Consider the following 19,319-nt stretch of genomic DNA (forward strand, 5'->3'; position numbering starts at 1 on the left):
AGGAGCTATATGTAGCTGAATATAGTCCAGGGTAGCACCATTGCAAACTGCCTCTTAAACATTCCCCTTCACCAGGACCTGCAAGGGGAAGAGTGACAGAGGAGAGCTATTTATTCAGTTTTATGTAGGTTGGGGAACCTCCGTACTGCACAGATGTTCTCTGGGGGGAGATTCACTGACTTTAAGACTCCTTTATAACAGAGCAGTGGAAAAGGGCCCTCGGCTAATGGAGAATCAGGCCAATAGTTCTGATCAATCTGTACTTATATAATTGTAGATATATGTCTAGGATATATGTAATTGACTATATCCTCAATGTACTCAGCTAAAATCAGTGCTTTGGAAAATGTATTTTCCCAACAGTAAATAACAAGGTGAGTTTTCAGTCTTTTCAGAAACTTACTTTTTTTGCCTCACCACTTTGCTATATTAATGTAAAAGGAGGCAGAAACACTATGACTTCCCCAAATCACATTGTGTATGTTATATAACAGAGCTTAAACAAGCATCAGCATCTTCTTTGTCCCCATATACAGGCATCTGCCTCCTGTGGACTGTGGTGTAGTAAAAATTGTGTTAAAACTGCAGCTACTATTTAAAATTCTCAGGGGGGTTCCTGCCCCTGCTTGCTCGGGGGCTCTCCAGGGAAGCAAGTGATCTGCAGTCAGTTCTGCCGACAGACAGCTTAGAGTAAGGTGGGATGAGTTCTACCTCTCTGCTTTAGGGAGCAGCCTGTTTTGTCTCTCTATTTTGGAGTCTTTTATGTTATCTTTCTGAGTTCTAAGAAACAAAGTAGTGTTACATTTCAACATTTCAGCAAAAGTATTTTAAGTTTTTATCTAACCTCTCTGTGTATATGCCCTCAACATACATGAACAGAGGTGGGTCCTTTTCTTCCACTGTCCCCAGATTAATAGTCATCTCCAATCTTAGTAGAGCCACCAAAATCAGCAAAACAGCAGAGGAACCAGAATCAAATTCAACTTTGGCATAAGTGGGTGAAATTTTCTTCCAAGAGCAGGGAACTGTGAGCAGGCCTGCCCTATTATAGGAGTCCTTACCCCCTGTGCATCCTCTGAATTTGGCCTATTACTGAGTTCAAGAAAAAAGCTAAGCACCCAGAACAGTGATTGAGAAAATGAAAGAAGCCACAATTCAAAATCCAAACATGGAGGGGATGACCACGCATACATATGCTTCTATTCATCTAATCCATACATGTCAGTTTATATTGTACCATCCTAAGCACCAGGTGTGAGACTTCATAAGTGAGAGTTCTCTTCTCCTGTAGCGGCAACAGGAGGAGAGAGAGAATGTGGAAAGCAAAATTCTTGATCTTCTTGTGGGCTGCTAAGGGTAAGGAATCATAAAGCAAATCCAATGATAACAATGTCGGGTTAGTTGTTAGAGGCATCAGAGGATAGGATCAAAGGCTCAGAAGAAAGCAAAATTTGACAAAAAGAATCAATTGAGAGTAAAGGTCATTGAGGGAAACAGGAACAAAAGAATAAAGAGCACAGGAAAACATATATAAGCTGTACTCGTGTGGAGGGAGTGGAAAGAAGGAAAAGGGAGGAACCCCTCCTCCACATGCTTCATGACTTACACTCAGAGGGCTTTTGTGTACATTTGTATCTTGCTCTCTGTTTCCTCCTTGTGTATGGAATAATCAAATCACACAGTCAGAAAATCAGTGTCCCTGGATTCAAACCTCACCCACAGAAGGGTACTCTTCCCACTTAATGTTCAAAGCAGAGTGCTAGGCATTTAGAAGCATGATTCCTGCCAGTGACATCTGTGAGATTTGCCCTGTAGATCTAAAATCTTCCACAGTGCTTTGAAAATATTTATCTCCTGTTTCTCTTTCCAAATACATTGAGACCAATTCTGGGCCCTGTCCCAGCCCTTATATGCTGCTGCAAGGGAGTAGATAGCAGCTGCAAAGAGCCAGGGGCAAAGTCCACCAGTGGGGGAACAATGTAGGGCTACCATAAGCAGCCCAACCCTGGGCCTCTCACAATCCCCAAAACAGGGATCATGCACAGTGGGTCAGGGGAGGAGTTTCTATAGCATATAGCATAAATTTGGGGCTATGCCACTGTCCCTAGTTAGCTTAGGATGTGCTGCTATCAATTATAGCACACCTGGGGCTGCTCTAATTTTCACTGGGAGCCATTTTGGTTCTGGGAGTTTCCCAGATTCCCAACAGCTTAAAGCCACTGTTGCATACACATACTTCATCTGGCCTGCACCTTCTGTTTGGCAGCAGTCCAGGAGAGGAATACTGTCTCATAGACTATGTCTACCCTTGGAGCTGTGGGTATGATTCCAAGCTCTCATTGAGCTAGCATGTTAAGTGCTAAAAGTAGCGTAGTCATGGAAGCATAGGCAGTGGCTATTGGCAACATGGGCTAGCTGCCCCAAGTACAAACCTGCCTGAATCCCACTGGTATGTACTCAGCATGGTTAGTCTATGTCACAGCTATCTGTGCTACTGCAGCTCCGTTACTATTTTTAGCACACTAGTTGTTCTAGTAGAGCAAGGTCTAACATGATACAATGGCTGGAACTGAAGTTAGACAAATTCAGACTGGAACTAAGATGTAAATTTTTAACAGTCAAAGTAACTAACCATTGGAACAATTTACCAAGGGTCATGGTGGATTCTCCATCAATTTTTAAACCTAGATTGAATTGGGTCTTCTAAAAGATCTACTCTAGAAATTATTTTTGGGGAGTTCTAGGGCTTGTGTTATACTGGAATGGTCCCTTCTGGCCTTGCAATCTGTGACAAGAGCTCGCCCAAGTATGTCTGCTCCAGTTGGGAATCGCACCCAGCCCCCAGCTCCAAGTGCAGCCATAGTCAGAGAAATTCCTAAGCTTCCCTACTCTTGCTTTTGGAGGGCAGTAATCTGTTGCTGGATTTAACAGTAGCAGTGTGCTATTTAATCTTCACCAACTATCAGGGGGCGGGGGCAAGAATCCACTGCTTTCTACCTGGGGGATCAGGAGTTTCAGTTGTGCAATCCCCTTGCTTTTTTCCCCCATGCTCTTAGCAAGGATGAAGGGAAGCTACACAGAGGAACAGGGAGGGGGAGTAAATGTCATTAATGAAGGACATTATTCCTGGTGCTTCCTCTGGGACAGGGAAGTTCTGCCTATACTGTGGACCACGCCTGCTTTTGTTCGGTGTAGCAACTCTTACTGAGGCAAAACTTCAGTTTTCCCAGTGGTTTAAGAGTTCTTTAAACCAGTAAATATCTACATGTTAAAGGTCTGATCCTTTAGCACTCCTATAAGGTGCTGAGAACCCTTAACTCTGTAAATGTTTCAGGGAGGGGCCAATTCTTAGCATACATTTGTGCTGCACTGTGCACACAGAGGGTCCCAAGGATAGTTTGGTGCTTTTAAATGCTACCCTAACTTAAATAATCATAGGTGGCTTAGTGACGCTCAGCATACTGCAAAACTGGGCACAAAAGGAGAACTGGGCTAGGGGCATTCCAGAACAGGCTGATGAGCAATACTAGCTAGGAGGGACATGGAAGAGCCTTCTGGAATGAGCTTTAATAAATGTATTGGATCTTTGTTCAAAATCACAAGTTCTCTTTCACCAAACACCTTATGGAATTCCTAAAACCTCTTCTTCTACCCAATGCACTGAAAGTTGGTCTTGGATTAGGGTACCAAACACACTAATGAAGGATAAATCTGTGGGAATTTTCCTGAGCAAGGATTGCAGAATCAAGTACTTGTGTTAAAAGATAGCAAGATAGCATAAAATATTTTAAACAAATTACCAAGGGACAACTGTAGACAGAGACAAGCACAAGAAGAATTTGAAAGTCAAAGGCATATGAAAGCTACCTTGGTGCCAAACTACATTAAATTACCAATTTATCCTGTTATATAACTCACTGTGTCTGATGCTTGAAGAGTATAGTGCTTTTAAATGGTGTCACAATATAGACAAATGTGGATTTGAATTATTTGAAGAGCACATAACATGCCGTTATTAATTATGACTGTGAAAGTGCATTATATAGTACCTAGAGGCCCAACTGAGATTGTGGGCCCTTTGTGCTAGGCATTGTATAAATATGTAGTGTGAGACAGTCACTGCTCTAAAGAGCTTCCCATCTAAATAAACAAGATAGGAAAATGTGGGAGAAAATATGTGTGTTATCTCTTTTTTGTAGATGGAGAACTGCAGCTCAGAGAGATTAAGGCCCAGATTTTCAAAGATATTTAAGCACCTACCTCCCATTGATTTCAATGGAAGTTAAGCCTTGAAACACCTTTGAGAATCTGGGCCTAAATCGATATTAGAAATCTGTGGCAGAGCCAGAATCTGAACACACATCTACTGAAGCCCGGTCAAGTGCCTTAACCTCTGGACCATCTATACCACGCCACATGAGCTGATCTGTATCTTATACTGAAGGCTCTGCTGGTAATTGAATGTGCTTGCATGGCTTTGTCTAACCTTGTTCCTTTCCCTTCTTGTGCTAACAGATGCTAAGAACTGTACATTCTTCTCTGTCTATGAAGTGTGGAGAACAGCTATAGCCCAAATCTTGTGGGATTGCATGGAGAGGAAAGGCAGCTATTGACCAGATCCTCAGCTGGTGTAAATTGATGTAGCTCAGTTAACGTCAATGGAGCTACTCATATTCACACCAGCTGAGGAGTTGGTCCATCATGTCCTTTTCCCTGTACCTCACTGTCTGTCTGCCCTTTTCACAACTAATAGGAGTGGTGCCAGTAGAGAGAGGACGGGCCCCAGGGAATAGCCTCTCTGTAGTCATGTTCCCCTCAAACACCATTGGAGGTTATGTTGCAGCAAGCATTATAAGTTACTGATTTCCAGAAAATCATTAGCCCTCCATGTCACAGCTTCTACACACCATGGTGGAGGTACCATAGACACAAACAGTGTTGTGAGGTGAGAGGAGCAGTTAGGAAAGGTTCAGATCACAGGTATTGTCCAGTAGTGCAGAAATCCAGAAATTTATGGTGGTAAAACTGTCTTTCATGTCAGTGAGCTAATTGCTGAATTAAGTCTTGAAAATGTTCCCTTAGGTGAGGCTTTCTGTCTCAAAGGAAGGTCCCTCCACCCTCCAGCTTTTCATCTTATCTTGGTACATGAGAGGAGCTAAAGGGCTGCCTCTCACCACCTAGCCTCAGGCTGAAGTGAAGCTCACCTGAAGAATGGATAGGGTTGGAATTTTAAAAAAATGATTAATTAGAATCACAGGATAGATGAAATCTTCAAATCCTTCCAGGAAAGGGCTCATCTGACTCTGCCTCAGGAGGAGATGGCATCCTCAGTATCTACCTTTAGCTGTGGTTGCAGAGCAGGGGGAGAAAAAACCTGATGCTAATACTGAACCTAATTCTAAAAACATGCAAAGGAAAAATCATACCCTCTGGCTGTAAAACTAACTGGAAAAGTGTCTTGCTCTGTGGCATATGCAAAACCCATTTGTACGCTATGAATAACAAATTAAACCAAAAAGCCCTTCTCAAAGTGTGCTGTGCGAATGTTCTTCCCTTCTCATTATTCCCCGCTCTGTATCCAGTGAATGCACTCATGGCCTGTAGTGGGCCAGGTTGTATATCCAGACAGCTCTGTTTCAAGGATCTCCTCATCTCGGCACTGAAAGGGGAATCGAGTGTTCTACAGCACTGTTTCATCTCCCCCACAAAGGCTGCAGAGGAGCAGACTATGGAAGGTGTAACCAGGGTGGATCTTGAAAATCACCAAAAATGTGTTACATAATTTATGGATAGCCCCTTAAGAAGGCTGAGGACACTTCTGGGTTTCGGAGCTGAAGACAGGGTAGCAACTTTATTTCAGGCTCCATTACATATGCTGAGCGGTCGAGTGTGAGCCATGTGTGTGCAGAAAGCTACAGTGGGGATATTGGCTGATTCTATACTACACCAGCCTGTGTAGAAACGGTGATGACCAGTGCCCAGTCTAGAATCCCATATCCTCATATATAAACAAGGCTGAATGCAGAGAGGCTAGTCAAGTGGACAGGGAAGGCCACGTGCTTAAGCTGTTTGCATGAGTGGGGAAGGGGCTAGACATCCATATGGGAGAAGGAGAAGATGCGGAGGGTCACTCAGGCGTTTGAGTGAGGGTGAAAGATCGCCAGTTGGGCAGGAAATGGGGAGCAAGGTTGGGCTTGGACACTGAGGGTGAGGAACCTGGGAGGGATTCGTGAGTTTCTGAACATGGTGCAGGGGGTTATTAATTTTATTTTATTTGTTAGCAGTAGTGCCCAATATGTGCTAGGCCCTTAAGGCCAGTTTCTTCTCTGAGGAGTCACAGTCTAAAGACAGAGATTAGGGAAGGGGAATAAGTATAGGCAATTTATATACAAATCAACAAGGTTCACTATAGGCAGCATAGCAGAGGTAGAGCTTAAAAGTGAACAGGGTACTGCCCTTCACATGAGCTCAGGAAGATCAAGCCATGGAGCTGGGCTCCTTGAAAGAAGCGTGTGTGTGAGAGACAATCTTACAAATGGGCAGATGATATGGGAGCACTGGTGAAGCAGAAAGGATGAGGAGGGACATGAATATTGATAAATAGGGTGGACAGAGTTATGTAGAGCATTAAAACAAGCATCTTAATTTCCATAATCTGTTGGCTGGGAAGCCACTGGTGATACTCCAAAAACAGGGTTTGTGATGATTCCCCACAGGTACCCAATGTTATGAGGCATCTCACAATCGCCTGCCTTCTGCTTGCTGTAGCTCAGCTCCTAGAACCAACAGCCTCTGGCAACACAAGCACTGCCTTCCAGGTTTCCACAGACCTCAGTCTCTATATGTCATAGGGTCACACCAACCCCCAAGGCCTTGGTCTACTTCCTGCAGTGTCCAGCTCTTAATCACTGGACATTCACAGAAATTACCAGGTTTGCTGTCCCCCAAGGGGACAGTGTACACACTAGCTCAGCATTTCTGAGGGTAACCTGGAGGGTACTCCAGGGGATCCATGGACCCTGCTGATCAACTCTTTCCCCCTCCTTCCCTCAACTCCTCCTCCTCCTCCCTCCCAGCACCTCCTTCAGACAAAGGGACAGCTCTCCAGTGTGAAGGAGGCTCTGGGAGGGAGTGGGAGGAGTGGGAACCCTGGGTCTGTGCTTCTCCTGGAAGTAGCCACAAGTCCCTGCAGCCAGGGAAGCAGGGGGTCTCCATGTGCTGCCCCCGGACTGAGTGCTGACTCTGCAGTTCCCATTGGCTGAGAACTGTGTACAATGGGATCTGCAGAGGCAGTGCATGGGACCCCATGGCCCCCCACCTAGGAAGTAAGCGCTGCCTCCCTCACCCCCTCCCGTACCCCAACTCTCTGCCCCAGCCCAGAGCATGCACCCACACCCAAATTCCCTCCCAGAGCCTGACCCCACACCCTCACCAGCAACCAGCCTCCCACCCAGAGCCTGCACCCCCTTCCACAGAGCTCACACCCTCCTGAACCTAACCCCCCTCCCCCAGCTGTGAACCCCCTTCAGCACCCAAACTCCCTCCCGAGCCCTCACCAAAACACCCTCCCAGAACCTGTACCCCTCACCCCCTCCTGCACCCAAACTCTCTCCCAGAGCCATCAGCCCCCTCCTGCACCCCAACCCCATGCCTCAGCCTGGTGAAAGTGAGTGAGTGTTAGAGACAGTGAGAGACAGAGGGAGTGGGGATGGAGTGAGTGGGGGCATGGTCTTGGGCAAGGGGGTGGACCAGGAGCATGGCCTCAGGGAAGGGGCGGGCAAGGGCTGAGAGGGGAGGCTTGGGGGTCCCCCAAAAAACTTAAATCAAAATGGGGGTCCTCAGATTGCTAAAATTTGAGAACCGCTGCACTGGCTTGTTTGATTCAGCTGAGGATCAATGCCTATATAACATCAGAGCACTGAGATATATTTATGGTGAAAACTATATTAAGTTTATTATCAAAGATTAATGGATAGTGAGTAAGGACAATTAGAAACAAAATTATTACATATGAAACAAAATCATAAAATTCAAACCTGGTCTACACTTATCAATGGTTAACTTTTTCTATGTAATAATGTAGATTCCCTGCCAAAAGCTTCAGTCTTTTGCAGAACTAGCTGTTTTAAAAAAAAAAAAAAAAAAACTAAGGGCCATGAGAAGCACCTGCCTCTGCCAAGATTTTCCTCAGTGAGTGGATACCATAATGTCTCTTTGCAGTCTTCTTATACTCTTCAAAGCTAAATGTTTGCCCCCAGAGCTAGGACAATTCCCTCTGGTTTTGTCTCCAATGTCTTCCCAATCCCCTGATGACTTCACATGTAAATTAGGCTGCCATTGTGTTGGTTTAAATGCTAAATTTACATGTGATCAAAGCTAGACAGGTGAATATACAGCCTAACCCCTGTCTGGAAGAAACCTGTTTTTCTCTTTGGTTGGTGACAGACTTAAAACACGTTTTGGGTACACATACACAACTCCTTAAATATCACATGTACCTACAATCACACAAGTCTGAAGTTCAGTATGACATAAGCTTTTCTGAGAAACCTCACTTGACCCTTTTTGGCTAGATCTTATGAAAGCAGTATTCTAGGTGTAGTGAGTCTGTCAGCCTTGTCAGGAATTACTGTTACAGAACAGTGAATGCTTTGCAAGCTGGTGCCAATGGGCCTCTTATCACAGGGCTACATGATCAAACTAGAAAGGAAGATAAGTTTAGCAGCAGCATTTGATATGAACCAATGTGGAGCACTATGTGGAAAGATGGAGTGAGAAAAATTGTAATTTATTCCAAGGCAGGACTATTGTAATGTACAGGCTCTTTTCCTCTGAAGATGTGCCAAAGCCCCTGGGCAGGATACTGTTCTAACATAAACAGTAATGGCATCTCATACTTTCACCCACCATGTCTTCCCCTTAGGCAAGGGTGTGGAAGCGCCATGGATAGGAGTTTACATACTGGTCAGCAGGAACATTCCACAGGACTAAATCATAGTAATTTCAATCCCTCTGCTCATTTGCTAATGATTTTCCATGGCAGAGGGTGGCAGCAGCAGCAGTTCAGGCATGAACCAACTTCCAGTGAAGGCAAAGGAAAGACTCCCATTGACTTCACTGAGAATTGGAATAGGATTTTAGACCCAGAGCCTCAAAGGTATGTAGGTGCCTAAGTCCAGTGAAATTAAAGGGAGATAGGCACCTAAATACATTTGAGGATCTAGGCCTTAGTCATTATTTGGTGTATACAGTGCCTTGGGGGGTCTTTAACACCTCCTCCATACACGATTTCCATTTTTTTGAATTCTTTTTGTATTGTGTAAAGAGAGAAATGACAGCTTTTTCATTTAGCATGAAAGTTATATTAAAATATATATATATGCTCTTCCCAGGGTATTAAAAAAAATCCCTGTGAACCTTAGTCTTCATCTCAAAGGAGTGTTAACATAACAAAAGAGTGTTTGTAATAAAAATGTAAAGCAAGCTGTGTTCTCCATATCACCACTCAATCACTTGCTTTTTGTTACATCCCTTTCTTTGTCTATATATTTTGTATATTTTGATTGTAAGTCCCTCATGGCAAGGGCTTGGGGCCTGAGTCTGATCTCACTTACACCAGTGGAAATCAAGGGAATTCCTTTGTAAAACTAGTGTGAGTGAGATCAGAATTTCGTCTCATGCCTTCATATTTGGCTCCAAAGCACCTAGCACACATTTGGGACTGTGTGAACAATAAATAATAGTAATAAAAAGATGGCAAGAGGCATTTTCCTCATCGTTCTGCCTAACATGAGAAGCCCTTGAGAACATGACCCATTAATAAATAAAACATAAATCTGCTAAGCAGCTATGAATATTTGCAACATGGTGTCTTCTGAGGCCTTGGGAAATTCACTTTGGTGTTGTTCTGACCTCAGTGGGTCAATATTCTTAAATTGTGGCAACTGAAAATAGTTGAGACTATGATCTTGTTTATAAACTTCACAGAGAAGCTATGAAGATCAACTGGGCTAGAATAGTATGAATTTCTTTTGGTTAAAAAGTTATATCCAGCTGTTTACCAGCCATATAACATGCACAGAGAGTGTAGACCCCAGATCCCCAATGAGCATTCTCAGGATTGTGGTGGGGGCAGGTTAAGAGTTTGGGAGGCCCCCCACATAAATCTTTCTAAAATCAGAGCTAGGAGCCCATGACAAGTCTTCTAGTACAATGGGACATCAACCTTTATTGGGACATCTGGATGCAACAGCAAAACAAATCTGAAATAATAACAGGCCCAGGCTTATCAGCATAGCTCTTAAAATAAGTATTGGCCTTTGTTGTGTAGTGCAGAGGGAAACAAAACCACGGAGAAGACTGAGGTGTCAAGGGGACAGTGGCTCTATAGAATGCTCCTGGCTATCTCCTATTCTAAACTACCCCAAAATGTGAGCAGACCAGCATGCTCTCCTCTCCCGAAAGCCAGGGAAGGTCAAAACATGCAGAAGGGTAATGCCACTTATAGATTCATAGATAATAAGGTCAGAAGGGACCATTCTGACCATCTAATCTGACCTCCTGCACAATGCAGGCCACAGAATCTCACCCACCCACTCCTGCGAAAAACCTCACCTATGTCTGAGCTATTGAAGTCCTCAAATCATGGTTTAAAGACTTCAAGGAGCAGAGAATCCTCCCTCAAGTGACCCGTGCTCCATGCTACAGAGGAAGGCGAAAAACCTCCAGGGCCTCTTCCAATCTGCCTTGGAGGAAAATTCCTTCCCGACCCCAAATATGGCGATCAGCTGAACCCTGAGCATATGGGCAAGATTCAACAGCCAGATACTACAGAAAATTCTTTCCTGGATAACTCAGATCCCTTGTAGGAACACTAGTTGCATTGAGTGCCCTTTTCCTTTTTGGGATCATGACTATGATCTGACCATGCTGCCATGACTAAAGGTAGTGGGGAGGGGCACTTCAAGGAGACAAGAACAAAAGGAAAATCTGTCCTCATAGCCAGTGAGGAATCTGTCACTTATAGGGCAAAGACACAAACAATCCTTGGCCCCCTGCCCTTTGGCTGGTATACATTTCACTGGTCCTGCAGATGAGGTTTTCTGTACAAGACATTATATTTCTTAATCATGTTCTCTGTGTGATTTTGTGCAAGAAAGGAGCAGATGGACCTTTGAGGTTTTTTCTGCTGAAATGTTCACTCCCAAATAAGGTATTTGGCACCAGTGGGGGTGGGAGGTGTCAACATTCGCAGTTGAAATTCTGAAACTTATACTAAATAGAAATGAGCGGCTAACAGAAATGGGGATGGGGTTGCATAGTCTTGTCTAGACCAGCTATTCACAGAGGTATTGACCCTTTACACATTTCATTTTTCTTTTCCCAAAACTGGAAAGAAAACAGATATACACTAATTGTTTGCATTGTTCTATCAGTATTCCATTAAGAAGATTCTGGTCAGTTTTTCAACTGGAGTTTTCTTCTCAAATAGCTCTGTGTGCTCCCTGTACAAGGGATTGCATAACAATAGAATCCTAAAAGATCAGTTTTATTTCTGGATTACATATCCAATCATCAAGTGGAGTTTTGAGTTGGATATTGAACACATTTAATCTAAAACTTCTGGCAAGAAAGAGATAGCAGGATGGGTAGACAAATATTAAGCCAGGTATTAAGGAGGTGGCCAGCCCCAGTGCTACCTCAATCTTTCTAAGTTCATCTGTGATCTCTCTCAGCACCATATATTTCAGGTAGTCAGCCTCTTTGTGAAGTTATTGTAAGGTAGCAGTGGGCATAGCTAAAACACTGTAATATAGTACTTGGGCAAAAGTAGCCTCCCTCAGAGGAGTTTGTTTATAAATTGCTTTGGTCCACTTGACAAGGTCAAATCCATTTTCTTAATGATGAATCTCATCTGTTCTGGTGCAGAAAGAAATGTTTTCTTTCACTTCTACGTGTGGTAAGAGCTCATTCATCTCTGTATGTTCTAAAGGGAAATCTAGCTACATCAGAGAGAGAAGGAGTATTCAGAGGGCAACTGATGGCCAGTAAGATAGATTGAATTCACTTTCCTGGGACAGACATTCAAATGGTAACAAGTGATAGAAAACAGCTCTATATTTCAGCATGATGTGTGTTCTCTCTCTTACGATTAAACCCCCTGTGGGCCATCTGCATTTAATGGGTTAGAACTACTTTGTAGCTGGAGTTTTTTCCTTCCACTGCTCTTATTTATTTGAGAGGAGACCAAACTGCACTCTTTAAAAGTGCAGCATTTAGGAAATACTGCCAAGAGAATGAGAAAGAAAAGGCAAATTTATGAGCCAGTGTTGTTTTAAGCATTTAGTAGTACAAATAGGAAGTGTAGATAAATGTGGACACATAAGTGTCTCTCTGTTTATCTCAGTTACATTATTTGCTGAAATTCCAGAGGAGAATTAGACCAATTAGTTTAGATAATGGTTAATGCTGTGGCTCAGATTCAGAGATTTAGAGGATGTGTAGAATCATTTTCAAACTAAACCGATAGTCTTTCCTAAGACTAGCCTTCCCTTAAAACAAACCAAAACACATTTTCTAGCCCATCCTCATCAATGATTCTTACCAACAACAGTTAGAATCAAGTATGGAACTACTGTAAGCAATTAGAGAATGAATGCTAATTTGATGAAGCAGTGTGCTTTTCAATAATATAATGGGCTATCTAATCATAAGCCTTTCAAATAAACTAACTAATTCAAGACAGTCTCATTTAGATAAATCTATTATATATTTGTTAAGAACCAAATCCTGGTCCCAAGTCAAGTCAATGGCAAGATTCCCATTAACTTGAATTGAGTCCAGGATGTGATCTTGAGTAAGGTTTTAATATGGGTGGAGCCAAGGAAATTTCCTTCCCCCCTTTCCAATTCTGTGTTCTCTGGCTCTAAATATTCAATAACTTCCCAACCATTGAGTGTATTTTACCTCTTCCTCTCTCTATATAGTGTTGGTGTTAGCAATTGATCACAATGATCCCTTCCGGCCTTGGAATCTATGAATCACTAAATAATATTATGAGACTTTAGCCCAGACTTCAGCTTCAGGGCCTTTTTAAAGGGCTCACAGATCATTCTGTTTAAGAATATCATGTATCCAATATAGTGAAGTGATAGCTTGAGCATTTTTCCATGTGTAAATATGTATTTAATTATATTATTAAAATCCTTATGAAAACTAGTGGAAAACATCTTATTTAAGCACTGCTTGGTAGCCAAGTTGTTCTATTAACAAATGTAATGTGTTTTGAAATGGAAATCTGTGATAGTCCTGTTTAGTATTGTTGTTTTAACTGGTGAAGAACTCAACCATTTTCCCTTATTGTTTTCTAGCAAAACCATTTTAGTCACTAAAGCCCTGGCTTTGGAAACACTCAGACACGTAAGCAATTGTTTGAAGGATTGGTGCCTAATTTTTTAACAGCTTCTTATTTTAAATTAGGCCTCTTTTGAGACATAGGAGGAAAAAATCAGACAAGTGTTAAATATAATCTCATTGTCACAGTTGTGAATCATTTCTTAATAATTATAAATCAGATTTTTTTACTTTATTAAAAAAATCTACCACATGTTAAGATTTAAGCACAGAGCAAATTTTCATGATAGAATTCTACCCCCTTGAAAATAATGGATTACAACAGAAGTGTTGGCACGCCCATAATTACAAGGGCCTCTTGTTAAATGAGACCAAATCCTACTCTATGTATGTATTCCCAATGAAATCATTGACACTGCCTATGCTGGTAAGACATACAGGATTTTAATAATGTTAATAATCATAGTATGATGTAGAGATTATTAGGATCCTGGTTTGGGGAAATAGGCACCTCCAACGGATTTGGAGCTATTATGTGGGCACTGGCATGTATGCTTCACATTACCCCATTCCAACTTTAGAGAAAGCTTGCAGGTTTGTGCCCTTGCTTTGGCCTTGATTCAAGCCCACTCAGGACAAGGGGGGTCCTTTGATATGCTTTGGACCTGGCCCTTTGTTAGGTTATATTTGTGTGTGGTTATTAGAACTGGGGGTGTACAAGAGCCATCAAGGTCCATTTTATAGCTGAGGTCCCCTCACAAGAAGGATTCACTTGGGTCTTGATCTGGTAACCCTTACTAAGGCAAGTGGTGCTTACGCATGTCATTAGTCCCCTTCCCTATTCATGAATATGATTGTCTCTGGATTGACTAATTTGGCTGGTTAGTAATTTGCATGTTATTATGGAGGCACCAGGTAGGGCTCCATAATTAAGCTTGTTTTGTACTTAAAGCAGAGATTCAACAAATATGTCTGAGTACAGTGTATCCTTTCCATAATTTCATCGCTTACTCTCAGAGGACACAATAATTTTTTAAAAAGAATATGCAAGTCCTTACAGCTTCCCATTGAACTGCTTTCAGGTATAAGAGGCATTGAGCAAGGGGCAGTGGTGGCTGTGGGGTCAAAGGAAAACTTGGGGATGAGTTGGAAGCAGAACTGTTTATGGGCCTGCAGGGAGAGAAGGAATGTTTGTAGGGAGGGGGGATATGTAAAGGAGACCTGTGCTATGTAGACGAGGGGGCTTGAGGTGCAGGGTAGGGGTAGGGAAGTACTGATGTTTCTAAATTTTAGTGGCTCTCCCTGAGCTCTGGCCTCAGCAGCTCAGGCAATTCTACCTAACTGCACAGTGGATACAGGAATGTCATAGAGACCCTTTCCATGCATTAGAAGCTTGTCACAGAGACACTAGGCTTCCCACTCCAGACCCCTTCCTGGACATCTCTGCATAAAAGCCTCATAATTCCCATATATGCATGCACACACACACATACTGCATGTACATCTCTTGCTTCCTCCCACTCTCCTTGACTTTAACATGAGTTTACCCCCGCTCTCCTAGAATCCAGCACACCACCCTTATTCCCCTTCAGAAAACCCTCTTTTCCAGTAATCAACTCCCACCACAACCCCTCTATCACCTATCTTATTCCTCCTTATTGCCCAATTTGCCCCCCCGAGTTTTCATAGGTAAGCCACATTTAAAACATTCTCTTTCAATTACAACAGTTTTGCTCCATAGACTTCATGTCTTGGAAGTTTACTTGGTAAGTTTTCCTATACAACCCATGAGTCAAATGAAAAGTAAGGTCCAGAACCACCATTGAACTGCAGCTGTTTTGTGTTGCACAGGCAATGCAAAGCGGCTGTAAACCCAGTTTAACTAGCCAGTAATCTTTAGCTGCTTTGTGTTGTCGAGAGTCATGCAAAGCAACCAGAGTATACCACTGAATCTGGCCCTAATATTAAAATTCATGTGACTCACAATATCTCAGAAACCCACTGGCAAAAAAATACCTCAGTGATCCAGGATTCATGATCTCCCCACAACTTTCCTTCTCATTTGATCATTGGATCAGAAACTGGTACTGAGAAGGTGGGCCATGGAAAACTGACATCTAGGGGGATGAGAACCAGTGGAGAATTGAGGTAGATGAGAGCTAACATTTAAGAGGAAAGAGAGGGAACTGGCAATGAATGAATGTGTATATTTAGGGGCAGAGGGAGTGGGTTATTCAGCAGCTGTGAGAGAAAGTGAAGGGTTCAGTGGTTGGGACAAAGTCAGTACCCTGTCATAAGGAGAATGAAGGATGAAAGTCTGGTGGTGAGTAGGGCTGGTTGGAAAACAGAATTTCTTTCCACAGAAAATCTGGCATCACAATATTTGCTTTCATTCTGAATTGGAACAAAGTCAGGATTTTGAGGTCTGTCATGGAACGGAAATTCCAAAATATTTCAAATTCAGAAACAACTAATTGTTTTGATAGTGTCAAATCATTTTGTTTAGATAATGTCAAATTGTTCTTTCAGTAAGGTAAAAATGGTTCATTCCAGTAATGTCAAAACATTATAATGTATAAAAATATTAAATATAATATACAAGATAAGCATATATAAATATAATGTTACAATTCATATTTTAATATATACAAGTCAAAAATAATTGAAATGATAACTCTGAAATGAAATGTTTTTACCTTTTCAAAACAAAATGTTTCAACATTAGGGCAAGGAACCATTTAGTTATTATCACAACTGAATGAGAATCAATTTTCTTTTTTATTTTCTCCCATTTAAAATGTCATCAGATTCAATACATCCTTGTGAAACATTTCAATTTTGATAAAAGTGCATTTTCCAGTGGAAAACTGTTTTATTGAAAATTTGTGACCATTTCTAGTGGTGAATATTCCGGTCTTCAGCTAGTCAGTGAAATGTTGTCCTCAGTGTTATAATACAGATTAAGTATATTCTGCATGTTAAGATGTACAAACATTGATGACAAAATTTAATTTTTAAAGTTAGGTATAAATATATTAATTTTTTTGGTTCAGAAAATCAGTTCAAAACTGTAAGAATGATTAATCAATCTTAAGAAAAAATAACCCACCAGTATATCATTACAAATAAATCATGGCATTGTTTTACAACAATATTTCACCTTCTTCTTTAACAAGTTAGAGGAATCTTAGCCCAGTACTTCTATAAATTTTCTTCTCAATCGATGCATGATGATCACATATTTCAAACATTAGCTAAAGTGTTCAGGAGAAAGAGTAGGTAAATCACCTCCTTTTGCTTTTAGTACATTCTCCACACCATCTGGTGAAGGAAAATGTGTTGAAGAAGCAGCTAAAAGTACAGTCACTCATAGTAAGAAATCATTAAGTGGATAAAATCTATTTATTTTTTAAAAAGAGAGATAGTTAAAGTATGTGTTAAAGCTAACAAATTCTTGTAGACCAAAGAAGTGTACCCAACAAAAAAGATCATTTGGGGGCAGATTTTGATACCCTTATTCACACTGAGTAGAAATTCACTCAGACTATATTATATATATACACACACACGTATACAAACAGACATTTTTTCTGTAAAACACTCTTGTAACAGATGTAGCGCTTTACTCCACAAATAATGCCACTGACTTCAATACCACTATTTTTGCAGGAAGTGGCTACTCAAAGTGATTATAGGTATCTAACTCTTAAGAATATAAGAATGGTCATACTGGGTCAGACCGGTGGTCCATCTAACCCAATATCCCTGTCTTCTGACAGTGCCAGATGCTTCAGAGGAATGAACAGAACAGGGCAATTATTGAGTGATCAAGTCCCGGTCGTCCAGTCCTGGCTTCTAGCAGTCAGAGGCCATTAGTCATTGTGGGCCAGATTCTGCCCCCATACCATTGTTGAATAGTACCATACTCTTGGCCTGAGAGTGACCCACTCATGCTGGTGGTGAGCAACTGTCCACATGAATAGTTCCATTGTCTGCAGTGGGACTAGTCGTATGAGTAAGCATTCCCCATTGTGCATAAGTTGTTCACAGTTTGGCTTTCTGTGAGGAGTCCCATTGAAATAAATTGTCTAGAGGGGTCACTAAAATGGCTGTTAATTGAAATCAGTGAGACTACTCACTGAGTAAGGGTTACTCAATAAGAGTAGTAATGGAGGCAGAATCTGACCCTGTTGTATTATTTGACATCTAACATATGAGGATGGTTTTTCTACATGCTGCAGGATATAGACTATCATTCATAGTAAGAGACTCGGCTGTTGCAAAAGTGTGACAAGTTTAACTCAGGGTCTGCAATTTATCACACCTCAGGTTTAATTGGAGCTTGAATACCTATTTGTTTAATGCATAAAGGTATGCTTCCAGAAGGTAACAAATTGTTTCCATTGTTCAAAATGAGAGGAAAAGTTTAATTCAAATATATCCCTTCCAGTTGATTACAACCAGCAGGAAAACGAGGAGTCCCCTCCCCCATTTTGCTTCTTGCTAAGATTCAAACATCTAGCAGTTTTGTAATGTTTTGAACATGACAGTTTATTTCCTGCAAACACTCTGTCACTGCAATATATTGCTGGGAATTGTTCAGTTCTAATCTTGACCTAAACTGCCTTGTAAAAATGAACTTTAATGCAGAATTTCCTGAGACAATAATTGAAACTTCTGGTATTACAATGTACAAGTAAACTGAAGAAAAGGTAATGATAAAATGGCTCAATTTTTGCCAGTTGAGCTTTCATTGCCTTACTGCTAATGATACCCTAATAAAAATTATCTGGAAATTGTTCTGGCATGTTCCATATACTACACCTTAAAAAATTATTATGTGGAAATGCTAAAAATAATAAATAATAATAATAAAAATAACGAAAAACACATTTTTAAATTTGGAAACAGTTTGACCTGTGAAAAGTGCTTGGATTTTCATCACTATAATCCTTCTTCATATGGCACAAGTGTCCGTATAGCCATTGTATCTTTACATGTGTTAAAAACAAATCAGTCTGCTTTGAAGCACAAGGCACATTTTACAGTTGTCTAAACAGGTCATTAAAAAAGCTGCTAAATGTGAGCCTGAAAATTCCCCCTTCTTCTCCCTGCCCCCAATATCCATGGCCAAAATTGAAGAAGCTCATTTTGTCAGGGTAATAAAATTAGGAAACCGCAAGTATATAAATGAATAAAAGGCTGATCTTTTCCTTAAAGACTGTGCATAGGACAACTTTCTTTTCAAATCATCCAATTTAAAATTTTTGCTATAAAAATCTCATTTCCTATTAATAATAATGCTTTCAAAGTGAGGCTTATTTACTGTACTTAAGGATTATGGATTGGATCCTTCTCACATTTAAGTCATTAGAAGCTTGGCCATCATCTCAAATAGAAAGAGGAGCACTCCCTAGATCCGTGTAGTTTTGTTTTATTAATACTACTTAGTTCAGTTTTGTTGTAATGAAAAATGCTTTCCCCCTGCATCCCTTGCTTCCAAGTGGTGGCCAGAGAAAAAAGCAAGAAGCATGGGCTGTGTGGAGAGCTGTATCCTGTTCTAATCACATCCATGCAAGTCCTTCTTTATTCCAATTAATTTACTTTGCCTTTATGAACTTGAGAGACTGGCTGTTGCTTTCAAGGAGCCTGACATTTCACTCATCTGAAGGAGCCTGGAATGTGACAGGGGAAAGGGAGGAGAAGTAAATCAAAGCAGATAGCAATTCTCCAGATGTAAAGTATTTTTCTTTCCCCCCCCCGCCCCATCCCTATTTTTTTTCCACCAGAAATGTCAAAGTCTGCTGACATTTTAATTCCTTTATAATACGCAGTGAGCATATAGAGCCCAATCCTGCTGCCACTGAACTCAGTGAGAGTTTTGCCATTGACTTCTGCTCCCAGTGAAACCCACAGCAAATTTCTCATTAAACTCAGTGAGAGCACACTCGGGTCTCTATGAGTAA

This window comes from Dermochelys coriacea, chromosome 1 (assembly GCF_009764565.3).
Source record: "Dermochelys coriacea isolate rDerCor1 chromosome 1, rDerCor1.pri.v4, whole genome shotgun sequence".
Taxonomy (NCBI): domain Eukaryota; kingdom Metazoa; phylum Chordata; order Testudines; family Dermochelyidae; genus Dermochelys; species Dermochelys coriacea.